This window comes from Musa acuminata, chromosome BXJ1-8, assembly GCF_036884655.1.
Source record: "Musa acuminata AAA Group cultivar baxijiao chromosome BXJ1-8, Cavendish_Baxijiao_AAA, whole genome shotgun sequence".
NCBI classification, from domain to species: Eukaryota; Viridiplantae; Streptophyta; class Magnoliopsida; order Zingiberales; family Musaceae; genus Musa; species Musa acuminata.
Window position 1 is genome coordinate 14358725 of NC_088334.1, and position 12079 is coordinate 14370803.

A 12079-nucleotide genomic window follows, 5' to 3' on the forward strand; every position below is an offset into this window, starting at 1 on the left:
CATTCGGGTCTTCCAATAGGTGTAGTCCGTCCCATTAAACATGGGTGGACGTGTAATGGAATAGCCCTCTTGGTTTCCGGCGTACGCCATCTCTCTTGGGTTTTAATCCGTTTGAGAGTTAACCAGGCTCTGATACCAATTGTTAGGATCGAGAGCACTAAGAGGGGGGGGGTGAATTAGTGCAGCGGAAATCTTTCAGCGATTAAAAATGAAAGCTGCATTTGTTCGATAAGAACTGTTTCGATGCAAAAGCCGATTCTAAGATTACTTATGATTAAGTGCAGTTTACGTCTAAACACAGTTTGCGTCTAAGCGCAGTTTACGCAGTTTGCGTCTAAATGCAGTTTGCGTCTAAGCGCAGTTTGCGTCTAAATGCAGTTTGCGTCTAAATGCAGTTTGCATCTAAATGCAGATTACGTCTAAGCGTAGTTTGCATCTAAGCGCAGTTTGCGTCTAAGCTCAGATTGCGTCTAAGCGCAGTTTGCGTCTGAGCGCAGTTTGCGTCTGAGCGCAGTTTGCGTCTAAGCGTAGATTGCGTCTAAGCGTGGTTATAAATGGAGTCAAAACGTAAATGTAAACTGCAAAGAAACTCGTTCGTAAAAGCGCAGAAGACAGTTTGCAGTTATAAATAGAATCAAAACGCAAATGTAAACTGCAATGTAAAGATCGTACGAAAACACTGATTTACGTCTGAATGCAGATTCGGAAAGATCAGAACTTAGAAACTTGTTCGTAAGAGCGCAGAGAGCAGTAGCTATGTAGGAGGTTTGCAGTAATGATAAAGTGCTCAAAATAAACGCAAACCAGAGATTTAGAGTGGTTCGGTCAGTCTTGACCTACTCCACTTTTGGCTTCCTCCACCGACGAGGTTACCGACGTCAACTAGAGGCCTTCCTTCAATAGGCGAAGGCCAACTGCCCTTTTACAGTTTCACTCCTTTTGACGGGCTCAGGAGACAACCCTTACAGAACCTTTCTCTCCTCTCTTTACAACTCAAGACTTGAAGAACAGAAAGAGGAGAACTTTTGGACTTTACACAAATTTGAGCTCTTAGAATCACAGAAAAGATCAAGAATTCGGTGTAGGTCTGTGTCTTTTCAGTGCTAAATGGGTGGGGTATTTATAGGCCCCAACCCAGTTCAAATTTGGAGCTCAAAACGATCAAATCTCGAAATTCCGGGATCAGGCGGTTGCACCTCCTAACTGGAGAGGTTGCACCGCCTGGCAGAGCTCGAAGACTGAGCCTCTGGGCGGTGCTACCTCTGTCAGGGGCAGTTGCACCTCTCTGCTAGAGCTCAAAGACCGAGCTCAGGCGGTTGCACCGTTTGACTGGAGAGGTTGCACCGCCTGGCAGAGCTCGAAACTTGAGCTCTGGCGGTGCTACCTCCTGACAGAGGAGGTTGCACCTCCCAGTCTCGCTCGGAGACTGAGCCCTGGGCGGTTGCACCTCTTGGCTGGGGCGGTTGCACCGCCCAGTCTCGCTGGGAGACATAGCCTGGGCGGTGCCACCTCCCTGCCTAGGCGGTTGCACCTCCCACAGCAACTTGGGTCCGAATGGGTTGAACCATTCGACCCAATTTGAGTTCTTCAGGGGCCCAATTGCCCCAGGATTAAGCTAATGGGATCACCTCCCATTTCTAACTTAATCAAAGTGCTAACTACGATTATTTCCTAAGACATATTCTGCAGCTTGCTTCGGTGCGTCACTCGCTTCTTCCGGCGAGTTTCCGGCGAACTTCCGTCGATCATCCGATGAACCCTCGGTGATGCTTCTGCGGACTTCCGGCAAACTCCTGGACTGCGACGATCCACTTGGCAAGTTCCGACGAGCTCCTTTGGCAAGCTTCTGGACTTCTCGGATTTGTTCCCGCAGAACCTCCGACGATTGTCCGAACTTCCGTCGAGCTCTCGAACTCCCAACGTGATCATTGTCATGACTCCGGCGCAACTCCTGCTGCATGTCTTACTTTCATTGTAGTTAATCCTGCACACTTATCTCAACACATACATTAGACAACAAATGACAATTGACTTCATCATCAAAATCCGAGATTCAACATAATTCATATATTTTCTATGATGCAAGCATGACATAATCATAGCATCAATTCATATATCTACTTTTTTTAACATAATATGACATTTATAGCATCCATTTATAGCATCAATTCATATATTTCTCCCCCTTTGTCATCAACAAAAAGGAGAATGATATAAACAACTTTTAAATATACATGCGATGCCATAAGTAGGTTCATGTCATTTATCTACATAGAGTGATAGGATACAAACATCTCAAGAAAAACATGACATGAAATGAAAACTTTTTTTTTTTTATTTGTTACTATCTTTTTACATGAAGGAGGAAAGCCAATTGTGTAGTTCAAATCAATAGGATATTAAGGCATGCTTTACAAAGATCAGGATATTTATGTGAATCAAATCCTTGCACAAAAAAAATATCTTGCTTTTATAAGAAGAAATCATCAAATTTATTTCTCAAAGGGGATATTTTTCACATAATAAGTCTAAAAGATATGCATTTGCTAGATGATTTTATTTGTCAAAATTCAATGATGTGAATCGAAGTCCGAAAGAGAATAATGTATTCATAAAATCCGATTGGAACTGAAAATTTAATTTAACACTTTCATGCAATCGGACAAGACTATACAATCATAAAGACATGCTCATTGTTATGGAAATTTTTCCAACATGTTATTTTAGGCATGTAATGGCAATTAAGTGATTTGATCATTCAATCAATAAAGTCCGAATAATTTTAACAAGTTTATGCATTCGGACACATCAACATTCCTAATTCTCTTCTTATGAAATCAAATTGTTCTTCACTTAGAGGTTTTATAAAAATATCAGCTAGTTGATGCTTAGTATCTATAAACTCTATAATTACATCATGATTAGTAACATGATCTTGTATAAAGTGATGTCTAATATCAATATATTTTGTTCTTGAGTGTTGAATGGGATTCTTTGTTAAACATATTGCACTCGTGTTATCACATTTAATGGGAATATTTTTAAGATAGACTTTATAATCTTCTAAGTTGTTTTTCATCCACACAACTTGTGCACAGCATGCACTAGCTGTAATATATTCAGCTTCAGTTGTTGATAGAGCAACCGAGTTTTGTTTCTTAGATGACCAGGAAACAAGGGAATGTCCCAAAAATTGACATGTTCCTGACGTGCTTTTTCTATCTAGTCTACACCCAGCAAAATCCGCATCAGCATAAGCAATTAACTCAAAATTTTTGGATTTTGGATACCATAATCCTAGATTTATGGTACCTTTAAGATATCTAAGTATTATTTTAACCGCTTTGAGATGAGATATCTTGGAGTTCGATTGAAACCTAGCACAAAGTCCTACACTGAACATGATATCTGGTCTAGTTGTAGTGAGGTAAAGTAAACTTCCTATCATACCCCTATAAGTTTTTTGATCGAAGCTTTCTCCACTCTCATCAACTTCTAACTTAGTGGAGGTGCTGTTAGGACTCTAACTAGGAGAGTCCTAATTGAGATGGACATTCATGTAAAACCTACCTAAGCCGACCCCTATTAAAGAGATGAAGTGGCCGGCTAGGGTTAGGAGGTTATTTCTTAGAGAAGAATAAGGAGTTGTAAAGGAATAGGAGTCTTGAGTAGGAGTCATATTAGGAGTTGGTTAGAAGTAGGAGTCTTGATTAGGAGTTGGTTAGAAGTAGGAGTCTTAAGTAACAGTCCTATTAGGAGTTAGGGTTTAGAAGCCCAATAAATAGTCATGTATTCCACCTCCTTTCATAAGCAATAGATGAATCTTTTTTGTAGCCTTTGAGCAGCAATTTGGAGGGAGGAACCCCTATAGAGTTCCAAGGAGGCCGATCCCCTAAATAGATCAACCCCAAGTTTAGAATCTGCAAGGTTTCTATCACCTGGTATCAGAGCAGCGTTCTTGGTATCTCGCTGCCCTTCCACTGCCATCCATCAACCCTCCACAACCGCCCAAAGCAATTCCCACAATTGCTTAAAAGATCATCGCCAAATTCCACCGTCATCTCCACCACCACAGATCATCCTTTGATCTCCCCGTGAATTGCAACAGATTTGGAGGCATATACTATGGCATCTAAGGAGGCAATCAATGCTAAATTTAAAGCCTTAGAGGCACGAATGGAGGATAAGATTCGGACGCTCTTTACCAAACTCAGATTGGGCCGACCACTAAGCCCGAAGAAATAACATCAAGGAGAGAGCTTTACCCAATCACACCAAGCCCAAAGATATGACTTCCAAGAGAGGGGAAGCTCTATGACCAACCCCAACTATCCATGCATGAGAGTGGATTTCCCTAGATGGGAAGAAGGAGACCCGATTGGTTGGATCTCGCGCGCGGAGCGATATTTTCGGTACTATAAAACCGCGGATGCATCTATGGTGAAAATTACAGATATACATCTTGAAGGGGATGCTATATAGTGGTTTGACTGGTTTGAACATACTTATGGAGTCCTTTCATGGCGATAATTCAAAGAAGGACTGCTGATCCGCTTCAAACCAACCGATTACGAGAATATTGACGGACAACTGCAAAGATCCGACAAACCTCTACCATTTAGGAGTACCAAACCAGGTTTTAAAGGTTATCTAATCAAACTCATGATTGGTCTCAAAAATAGCTATTGAGGACCTTCATTTAGGGCTTGAAGCCGGAGATCCGAGGAGAAGTTAAAGCGCGACAATCGTATACGCTTATGGCAGCCATCTCTTTCGCATGACATCAAGAGGAGCAATTGAATCATGAAGCTCGGAGGACTAGGGTCGCTCCTCAACTAGTAATATTGAAGCTCTCAGCCCCCCCTACTATCGACCAAGTCCCTACACCAAAGAGGTTAACAAGAGAAGAGCTTCGGGAACGATATGCGAAGGGGTTATGTTGGCATTGTGACGAGCCGTGGAGCCGTGAGCATCACTGTAGTAAAGGGAGACTTCTTATGATTGAACCAATAGAAGAAGAGGTCATTGAACATCCAGAAAAGAGCCTTGAATATGAAGAAGAATATACAGAAGAAGAGCCACAACCGACCGAAGTTATGGTACATACACTAACCGGCTACTCAAACCCGCAAATGATGAAAGTTGGAGGCCTTCTCAAACAACAATCGATCACTGTTTTCATCGACACGGGCAGCACTAATAACTTCCTAAATAGTAAGGTTGCTGTCCATATGAACTTACCTATTGAGAATTGTAGTAGGTTTGTCATTAAGGTCGCCAACGGACGGATTTTGAAGTGTGATCATAGGTGCCCGCAAGTGAAACTGTTGCTGCAGGACCAAGAGATAATTGCAGATTTCTTCCTCCTCTCTCTTGATGATCATGAGGCCATACTCAGAATTAAATGGTTGATGACATTAGGTGATATTTCTTGGAATTTTATGCAACTAATTATAAAATTTTACAGTAAGGAGAAACAAGTGATTCTGCATGGGAAACGTGAGGGCGACGTAACGATGATTTGCACACAACAAATGGAGAAGGTTTTGCATAAAGCATGCATGGGCTTTTTGGTACAACTTGAGCAGCAAATTAAAGGAGAGCCAATAGAATTTGAAGATCCAAACCTATTTCCTTTGCTTGTTGAATTTTCAGATATATTTGACGAGCCGTACAACCTACCTCTTACTCGTCGGCATGATCATTGTATAATGATTTTTCCAATCAAATCTCCAGCAAATACTTAGCCATATCGGTATCCACATCTCCAGAAGGATGAAATAGAAAGGATTGTAAAAGAGATGCTGGAAACAGGAGTTATTCGGCCAAGTTGCAACCTCTACTCTTCACCGGTGCTACTTGTACGCAAGAAGGACGGAACATGGCGAATATGCGTTGATTACCGAGCTCTCAATGGCATAACCATTAAAGATAAATACCCTATTCTAGTAGTAGATGAATTGCTAGATGAAAGGGAGCACAAATCTTCACAAAGCTGGACCTTCGATCCGGGTATTATCAAATACGAGTGTATGAAGAAGTCATACCGAAAACCGCCTTTCGAACACACAATGACTACTACGAATTTTTACTTTCTTCAACAAAAGGTGAAATATCTTGGGCATATCATATCAGAGGAAGGTGTGATGGTGGACCCCTTCAAAATTAAAGCAATGCAAAACTAGCCTACCCCGAGGAACATAAAATTGCTACATGGCTTTCTGGGTTTAACAGGCTACTACCGTAAGTTCGTGAAAAACTATGGAAAGATCAGTGCACCACTTACTTCCTTACTAGAAAAAGATGTCTCCCAATGGTCGGACAGAGCCTCCACTGCCTTTGACAAACTTAAGGCAGTCATAACGACGACGCTAGTGCTAGCGCTACCAGATTTCAACCGACCCTTCATCATTAAGGCCGATGCATCTGGAGACAGAATGAGAGACGTTCTCATGCAAGATGGTCGACCACTCACATACATTAGCAAGACATTGTCTCCCCTCGATCAAATCATGTTAACATATGATAAGGAGATGCTCGTCGTTGTGCGCGCAGCAACGAGGTGGAGACCCTACTTGATTGGCCGACGATTTCAAATTAAAACCGACCAAAAAAGCTTCAAGTACTTTTTGGAGAGAAAGATATCATCCCCTGAGCAGCAAAAATGGATAACAAAACTTCTTGGATTTGATTATAAAATAACTTACAAAAAGGGGAAAGAGAATGTTCTTGCAGATGCGCTTTCGCAGCTACCCGAGCAAGTTGAAGTTTCGGTCGTTTCACTTCCGACCAGTGACTTTCTTAAGGATATTAAGATGGAATGGCAGGAAGATTCAGAGACTAGTAAGATTATAAAAAAATTGGACGAAGCACTAAGCCCCATGGCTCATTATAATTGGGACTCAAAAGAATTACACTATAAGGGACGCATTGTGCTTATGATAAATTCTACTTGCATCTTCACGAACAGATTTGGACAAAGTTATTCCATATGCAAGGTACTAAATTGAAAAGGAGTATGGCATATTACCCACAAACCGACGGCCAGACGGAAGTTGTAAATAGGTGCTTGGAGACAGCCCAAAGCCACCCACCAAATATGACTACCCAAGGAGAACTTCAGACTCAGCCAAGTGCCATTATTGATCGACGGATCGTGACTCGACGACGACGATCCACTACTGAATTGCTAATACAGTGGGCAAACCTATTAACAGAAGATGCCACTTGGGAGAACTATGATGACTTGAAGATCAAATTCTCAAAATTCATGAATCATCAACCTCGAGGACAAGGCTGATTTGAAGAGGGCGGGTTTGTTAAGACTCTAACTAGGAGAGTCCTAATTGAGAGGGACATTCATGTAAAACCTACCAAAGCCGACCCCTATTAAAGAGGTGAAGTAGCCGGCTAGGGTTAGGAGGTTATTTCTTAGAGAATAATAAGGAGTTGTAAAGAAATAGAAGTCTTGAATAGGAGTCATATTAGGAGTTGGTTAGAAGTAGGAGTCTTAAGTAAGAGTCCTATTAGGAGTTAGGGTTTAGAAGCCCTATAAATAGTCATGTATTCCACCTCTTTTCATAAGAAATAGATGAATCTTTTCTACAGCCTTTGAGCAGCAATTTAGAGGGAGGAACCCCTATAGAGTTCCAAGGATGTCGATCCTCTAAAGAGATCAACCCCAAGTTTAGAATCTGCAAGGGTTCTAACAGGTGCTCATAGGGGTGTTAATAGCTTTTGAGATATCTATATTAAATCTTTTCAGTAGATCTAAAGCATATTTAGTTTGACTAATAAAGATGTCATTGCTTAGTTGCTTAATTTATAAGCCTAAGAAAAAGGTTAATTCTCCCATCAAACTCATTTCAAATTCGAGACTCATGGTTTTAGCAAAAGATTCACAAAGAGATTCATTCGTAGAACCGAAGATAATATCATCAACATAAATCTAAACAATGAGAAAATTATTTTCAAAATTCTTGATAAACAATGTAGTATCAACCTTGCCTTTTGTGAAATTATTTTCAATAAGAAAAGTGCTTAGTCTATCATACCAAGCCCTTGGGGCTTGTTTTAAACCATAGAGAGCTTTGGTTAATTTAAATACATAATTAGGGAGGCTATTATTTTCAAATCCAGGAGGTTGTTCAACATAAACTTCTTCAGAAATAAAGCCATTAAGAACAACGCTTTTAACATCCATTTGAAACAACTTAAATTTATTATTACTAGCATAAGCAAGGAGCATCCTTATGGCTTCTAATCTAGCCACAGGAACGAAGGTTTTTTCGTAATCGATACCTTCTTCTTGGTTAAAACCTTTGGTCACTAATCTAGCCTTGTTTCTCACCACGATACCATATTCATCTTGCTTGTTTCTAAAGACCCATTTAGTACCAATAACTAAATGGTCATTTGGCCTAGGAACAAGCTTCCATATCTCATTTCTCTCAAATTGATTTAACTTATCTTGCATTGCGATAATCCATGAATCATGTTTCATGGCTTCGTCAATACATTTAGGTTCAATTTGGGAGAGAAAAGCGGCGTTGGCACAAAAATTTTTAAGAGATGAACATGTTTGAACCCCCTTAGATGTGTCTCCTAGGATTAGCTCCTTAGGATGAGCATCTACATACTTCCAATCCTTGGGTAAGGATGTTTCGGAAGTTGATGTATCCAAGTTGCTAGTTGGAGAAGGGGTTTTATTTAAATTCAAAGAATCGAAATTAACATCATCATCAAAGTCATTTTTCTTGATTTCAGAAATCTCATTGAAAACAACATGAATGGATTCTTCTATAATTAAAGTCCTTTTATTGAAGATACGAAAAGCTTTAGAAACCGAAGAATAACCAAGAAAAATTCCTTTATCGGATTTAACATCAAATTTTCCTAAGGCATCATTTTCATTCAAGATAAAACACTTACACCCAAAAACTTTAAAATATGAAACATTGGGTTTTTTATTGTTCCATAACTCATAGGGAGTTTTGGTGAGCAAGGGTCTTACTAAAACTCTATTCAGAATATAGCACGTAGTGTTTACAGCTTCGGCCCAAAAATATTTGGGTAGGCTATGTTCATTCAATATGGTTCTTGCCATTTCTTATAAATTTCTATTCTTTCTTTCTACTACTCCATTTTGTTGAGGATTTCTTGGAGTAGAGAAGTTGTGGTTGTATCCATTAGATTCACAAAATTCTTGGAAATCACGGTTTTGAAATTCACCACCATGATCACTTCGAATTGATGAAATCATAAAACCCTTTTCATTTTGAACAAGTTTGTAAAACTTAGTGAAATATCTAAAGCATTCATTTTTGTGTTTCAAGAAATAAGTCCATGTGTATCTATTATAGTCATCTACAATGACGAAGGCGTATTTGCTACCTCCTAGGTTTGATGTAGAGATTGGTCCGAACAAGTCCATATGGATCAATTGTAAGAGCCTAGATTTGCTTATTTGATTTTTAGATTTGAAACTACTCTTAATTTATTTTCCTAATTGACAAGCATCACACACATTATCTTTAATGAACTTGATGTGAGAAATTCCTCGTACAAGTTCTTTGGATGATATTTGAGTGATTAGTTTCATGCTAGCATGACCTAATCTCCTATGCCAAAGCCAATCATCCTCATTCAAAATTGAGAAACATACTTCATTGCAAAGATCATTGATGTTAATGGTGTATATGTTATTCTATTTTAATGCAATCATAGATGTATTTTTGTGTGGTTTTTCAATTATGCAAGCATTAGATTCGAATTTGACGATATATCCTTTATCACATAATTGACTAATACTCAAGGGGTTATGTTTTAAACCATCAATTAACAAAACATCTTCAATAAAGAAGTTGGATTTGTTACCTATGGTTCCTTTACCAATGATTTTACCCTTGTTGTTGTCTCCGAAGGTGACATAGCCTTCGTCTATGCTAGTGAGCTTAGAGAATTGAGATGGATCTCCGGTCATATGCCTTGAGCATCCACTATCAAGGTACCATCTCTTGCTCTTAGCTTGTGATGGTGTATGTCTCTACAAGAAAGGATAATTTTTAGGTACCCATTTACTTTTGGGTGCCTAAAAAACTGATCTACATTGTTTGTCATGTTGTATAGAGTTTATCATGGTTCCTTTAGGAACCCAAATTAATTTGTTCGAACTAATTTTCTTGAATGGATAATAATGTGCTTTGTGTCCATGCTTACAACAAAAGTTGCATTTGCTTTGGTGTCGAACATGTAGGATGGGGCCTTTTATGAAGGTGGTTGGATTTTGGTGAGGATTTCTCACAAATCCGATTCCACTTCTTTTGGGAACGTGACCCTTGTTTGTAAGGATCATGTTCAAAGACTTGCTACCAACCTCGAATTTCTTCAAGGTGTCCTTAAGTAGCAAGTTTTCCTTTTGGATAGTTTCTAGATCATGGCATTTTATATAAGAGCCTAAACTATCATGATATTCAGTTTTTAACTTATCAAAATTACAAGACTATCATGCTCCTTTTTTAGCAATTTGTATTTTCTACTAATAATCTTACATTCATCAAATAAATCATGGAAGGCATTTAATAACTCATCAAATGATAAATCTACATCAATTAAATTTGTTACCTCCTCTCCGATGGCCATTAAGGCGTAATGAGCAACTTGCTCGGTGTTGGACTCCTCTTCTTCGGACGCGCTCGAGTAATCCCACGTTGCTTTGAGCGCCTTCCTCTTTGATGTTCTCTTCTTGGCTTGGGGACAATCACTTTTGTAGTGTCCCGGCTTTTTGCACTCGTAGCAAATAACTTGGTCCTTTTTGGGTTCAAGTTTATTTTTTGTGTCATTTTTAAACTTGTTTCTCTTAATGATTTTTTGAATTTCCTTGTTAGAAGTGCCAAGTCATCGTCACAATCCTCATCACTTGAGTTTTCTCTCAAGTGGTCATCTAAAGTTTTAAGTGTCATATCCTTCCTGTTCTTTGGAAGGATGTCTTCTTGCTCTTCATGAGCCTTGCATGTCATTTCATAGGTCATTAATGACCCGATTAGTTCTTCAAGAGGGAAGTTGCTTAAATCTTTAGCCTCTTGAATAGCAGTGACTTTAGGGTCCCAACTCTTAGGAAGGGATCTTAGAATCTTATTTACGAGCTCAAAATCCAAAAAACTTTTGCTGAGTCCTTTTAGACCATTGACGACATCCGTGAAACGGGTGTACATGTCGCCAATAGTCTCGCTCGGTTTCATTCGAAAAAGTTCGAAAGAGTGTATCAAAAGATTGATTTTTGACTCTTTCACTCTACTTGTGCCTTCGTGAGTCACTTCGAGTGTATGCCAAATATCAAACGCGGTTTCGTAAACCGAAATATGATTAAACTCATTTTTATCAAGCGCACAAAATAAGGCATTCATAGCCTTTGCATTAAGAGCGAAAGTCTTCTTCTCCAATTCATTCCAATCGATCATTGGAAGAGAAGACTTCAAAAATCCATTTTCGACAAGATTCCAAAGTTCAAAATCCATTGAAATAAGGAAGATCCTCATTCGGGTCTTCCAATAGGTGTAGTTTGTCCCATTGAACATAGGTGGACGTGTAATAGAATGGCCCTCTTGGTTTTCGGCGTATGCCATCTCTCTTGGGTTTTAATCCATTTGAGAGTGAACCCTGCTCTGATACCAATTGTTAGGATCAAGAGCACTAAGAGGGGGGGGGGGAGGGGTGAATTAGTGCAGCGGAAAACTTTCGATGATTAAAACTGCGTTCGTACGATAAGAGCAATTTTGGTAGAAAAGCCAATTCGTAAATCACTTTAACTTGTGATCAAGCAAGATGTAGTTAAAGCGAATCTATAAAGGCAGTTTGCAATTATGATGGAAATCAGAATATAAGCACAAACTGAAATATGATGTTCATACGATAAAACTGATTTACGTCTAAACACCGATTCGGAAAATACTGAACTTTGAAACACGATCGTAAAAGCGCAAAAGGCAGTAAGCTATTGAGGAGGTTTACAATAAAGATAATATGCTCAAAGTAAATGCAAACCAAAGAGCACCGCGATTTTAGAGTGGTTCGGTCAATT